The 4,720-nt window shown below is 43.2% G+C and overlaps 1 pseudogene; it reads left to right on the forward strand.

Annotated features, from left to right (window-relative positions):
- Positions 1-3,370: 3,370 nt before the first annotated feature.
- The window catches only part of LOC105742075, a 3,661-nt pseudogene continuing 2,311 nt past the window's right edge, over positions 3,371-4,720 (forward strand).

Raw genomic sequence — 4,720 nt, forward strand, 5'->3', positions numbered from 1 at the left:
GAAATTTAGCTATTTAGTCAGACCCTCTCTCAAAACAAAAGGACTCAGTCAGAGAAAGGGACATAGCAGCAATCAGCAATTTCTTTGACTTAAATACTCACACCAAGGGCTGGTAAGATGGCTCAGTGGTCTAAAGCACCTACTTAGAACAAGCTTAGCAAAGCACAGGGACCACAGTTCAATCCCCCAGCACCACATACCAGCCAGCCCCACCCCCTGGTGGGCTGAGCTGGCCACACAGATACACACACACACACTTAAAAAAATAAAAATCCTTTTAAAAAATTTAAAAAGAAACTGCTGACTTAAGGGCTGAGGAAGGAAAATACAAATGAATCTGGATTGTAGTTTTGTGCCAGGAAGTAAAGAAATGCACAAAACTGGTGGAGACAAATCCAAAGAATGCAGGCTCACACACACAGCTGTAAAGATTGCTGCTCAGTGCTGGGGTACTTTGTACTTTAAAATGAGTGATGACAGCTGGGTATGGTGGTGCACACGTGTAATCCCAGCACTTAGGAGGTTTAGGCATGAGGATCATTACAAGTTCGAGGCCAGCCTGGGCTACAAAGTGAGCTCAAGGCCAACCTGAACTGCATAGAGAGACTCTATCACAAAAAGAAAAAGAAATCAAATCAAATGAATGACAACAATAAAATATCAAATTTAAAATCCGTGAGTCCATATAGATACCCAAAATAGCTTAAAAAATTTTAGAAGGTATGAGTTCAATAGCATTAATCTATCTTAGAAGCATACCAAGCAGAACTGCTAGACTTAAAAGAACAGATATGCATGACTCCTTTCACATGATAAATGTGCAGTGTTATGCTTGGTGATGAAAATTAAACAATGATTATTTCTAGAGAAAATGGATTGATGTCTGATCCACAGCCTAGGGGTGCAGGAGCAGTGGAGTAGGTTGCCAAGAGACTTGTGAGAGGTAAAGTTTATTAAGATTTTAACAGAAAATGAGACTTACTAACAATAAATGATAGAGTTCTGTTACCATGGGCTGGACAAGGAAGTCCCCAGAAGATACTGGAAATGTCTAGTGGCAGTGGGCTGGACTAGTTAATCACTGGAAAGTCTGGGGGCTGCAAGCCAGACAGAAAGCCATCAGAGTTCAGTGGCAGTTGTTGGATAGAAAACTGCCATAAGATCCAGGGACTACAAGCTGGACAAAGAAATTGCCAAGCTCCAGTGGCTGCGGACCAAACAGAATATCTCCAGAGGGAACTCAAGTGATCTGAGGCAGCTGGTGGACTAGCACTCCCCGGTGCTCTGTTCTGATCCCAGTTGTTGGGGGAGGGGGTTATAAAGCAGACTATATAACAATAACAGCATTATCTTTCTTTAGTCCGTTGTATGACACACATCCCAAGGAGCAGCTGACTTGGCTCACTGGCAGGAAGGCAGTTTCTTCAATCCAACTGCTTTGCACAGCTCCTAAAGAGGATAATATTTATCTGACTATTCCCAGCCCTGTTCCCTTACAATGTTGCCTTAACTTGGCAAGAATCTTGGGAACACAGGAGAGGCATTTCAGGGACATGGTGTTAAATGCCCTAGTTTTTCTCATAAATGACACCACTAAAAAAGTTCCAAGGAACTTACAGAACTATGTTCAGTGGGATTTGAATAGTTGATGTGTATTCACTCATCCAAACCAACTGAACATTTAAGCTACACATCCATTTAACTGTCTGTAGGCTATATATACCACAATTAAAGCTTTTTATTTATTTATTTATTTATTTTATTTGTGTGTGTGTGTGTGTGTGTGTGTGTGTGGCCAGCTCAGCCCACCAGGGGGCAGGGCTGGCTGGCATGTGGTGCTGGGGGATTGAACCGCAGTCCCTGTACTTTGCTAAGCTTGTTCTAAGTAGGTGCTTTAGACCACTGAGCCATCTCACCAGCCCCAAAGCCTTTTAATGTGATGTGGAGAAAAATAATGTTTTGTTGTTATTGTTTTTTGGGTTTTTGTTTTGTTTTGTTTTGTTTTGGTGAAACTCGGGATTGAACTCAGACCCTTGTGCTTGCCAGGGAAGCGCTTATTCTACTGAGCCATCTCTCCAGCCCCAAGAATGTTCTTCTTTACAAAGAATGACTACTAAAAATGTGGCAGGAAACTAGAAATAGAAATAAAAATCACCAGGTCATAACCACCATAGTAATACTTTGATTGAGGCACTGATGACCAAGAGATGCTAAAACCACTGGCTTAAAGTGCATTTGGAGCGCAGGGTGTCAGCACAGTTTTAAACGGGTCAGCAGTTACTAACTATAAGGGGAGCTACAATAAGGAAATGTAGCTGTTGGTATGAAGCGCTAATGAGGACAGGTACTCACTGGTTGACTATCGTTTTGTCCCGCCTCACATCCACCCTATTGCCATTGGATTGATATTACCTAAGTGACTAAACTGGTAATTGTATCGATTGGCTACAGTTCTGTCTCACGTGAAGCTCTCCTCACCTGCGGCCCTACTCCACAAGACACCCTGGAGAAGCAGGGTTGGTAAGAAACTCACTTTCTGGGCCCCCTTCTCTCAGACAGAATCTTCCTTTCTCTCAGAAAATTCTTCCTACTCTTAAAAAAAATGGAGACAGCAGAACAACTGCTTGACTAGAGACTCTTTAAAAACACCACTGTTTTGAAAGAGACAGGGCAGCCCCTGCGTGGTACAGTCAGGGCAAACATGGCCACATCCGGTCTCCCTGTCCCCTGGGCTGGCCCGACCAGAGCCCCTTCCGGTGCTCTCTGAGCTGGGTCCTCTACCCTAGATGCTGCCCGGGCAGTTGCTTCAGCCTTTTTCTCTGGGTGCCCCTTTCATGTCACGGAGGAAAACTCAGGTTGCCAGAGTCTTGGCTCCCAACCTGGATGGTTCAGCCACCCTGCGTGGACTCCGTTCGGGTAATGTGTGAGAAACTACTGGCATTTGAGGATCATCAGAAGTGAAGATAAAATATCTCAAATATTATGATTGCCTCCAGTTCCTCTCCAAAAAATCAGTACATATAAAATCAACTTCTGTTATAGCATCAAATTTTGTTTCAAATTTTTTTTTTCCTTTTGGTACCAGGGATCAAACTCAGTACCTTGCATTTGCCAGGCAGGCGCTTAAGCCACTGAGCTATTTCCCCAGCCCTATTTCAACCTCTTTTTTTTTTTTTAATACTTCAGTAGTAATTTTTATTTATGTGTGTGTGTGTGTGTGTGGCCAGCTCAGCCCACCAAGGGGCAGGGCTGGCTGGCATGTGGTGCTGGGGGATTGAACCGCGGTCCCTGTGCTTTGCTAAGCTTGTTCTAAGTAGGTGCTTTAGACCACTGAGCCATCTCACCAGCCCCCCTGTTTCAACTTCTGAAGATGACTTTTTTTCCTAATTTCAGGGTCCTGAGGGAATCTAAAAAATTATCAGAAATGGAAGAACCACCAGGAAAAAAATATTCAAGACATGGTCAGAGATGTAACTTTCTTCTGTCCATTCACTGGTGCTGTATGAGGAATTACAAGAATTAACCTGTAATTGACTGTCACCAATTACAGGTTAATTTTAAAAACATGGGACAGATCCCTCCCCAATGCTTACTTTGGATGCTTCTCTTGGTGTGATAAGTAGGATAGAAAAAGATTGGTGTTGCTTAGGGTTGAGGTGAAAATTCTGATGGATTAGAAATTATATGCAAGGGAAAGGCTGGCCAGATAGCTCAGCAAACTAAAGCACCTGCTAGGCAAAGCACAGGGACCAGGGTTCGATTCTGGGCTCCCCATGCCATGCCAGCTCCACCTCTGAGGCACGTTGAGATGGAAATTGAGACTGGGCGTGGTGGAGCACAACTGTAATCACAGCACGTGGGAGGCTAAAAACAGGAGGATCACTACGAGTCCAATCTGTGTAGTGAGACCCTGGAGAGCCTGTACTAAATACATACATTAAAAAAAAAACAAATTATATGCAAGGATATTAGAAATTTACAATGTACTCATAAAACTGAGGGGCAAACAAAATCCATATTTGAGAATCTGATGAAATATGCATTTCTGTGTCTGATACCCTGCCTCTTTTTCCTTCAGAATATTAAAAAAAAAAAAACCCTGAAAATGAATGAAAACTACATGTCCTTCTCTTAGAATCAAAAGACAGGAAGTTCCAAATGAAAGCAAGAGAATAACAAAGATGAATGAACAATATGAATTTTGTGATACGTAAACCTCTTGGTTGCCCAGAAAATATTCTTCATGAACGATTAAAGCGAGTGCTATGCTTCAGGATGAGGGGCCATATCCCACTTTTATCACGGAGTCATCCTGAAGGTCAGGCCTCAATCACTAGATGTAGCCAGCACAATGCCAAGTAAAAAAAGATTAAAAATACTGTCAAGCTCTCAAGGGTCCCAATGTCCAGCCTCACAGAATCTTTATGTTTGATTCCTGATCAAGTGCTATTTTGTTGCCAATAAGGCAAAGCATGGAGGTCATGAAAGTGAAGGTGCTCATTAAAACAGAGAGCCAGCCTTTCTGGATGTTCATAATATTCATGCTATAAAAGAGTCATTCCAGGGCTGGTGAGATGGCTCAGTGGTCTAAAGCACCTACTCAGAGCAAGCTTAGCAAAGCACAAGGACCGCGGTTCAATCCCCCAGCACCACATGCCAGCCAGCCCTGCCCCCTGGTGGGCTGAGCTGGACACACACACACACACACACACACACACAC

Source organism: Octodon degus, unplaced genomic scaffold (assembly GCF_000260255.1).
Source record: "Octodon degus isolate 3935 unplaced genomic scaffold, OctDeg1.0 scaffold00035, whole genome shotgun sequence".
Classification (NCBI taxonomy): domain Eukaryota; kingdom Metazoa; phylum Chordata; class Mammalia; order Rodentia; family Octodontidae; genus Octodon; species Octodon degus.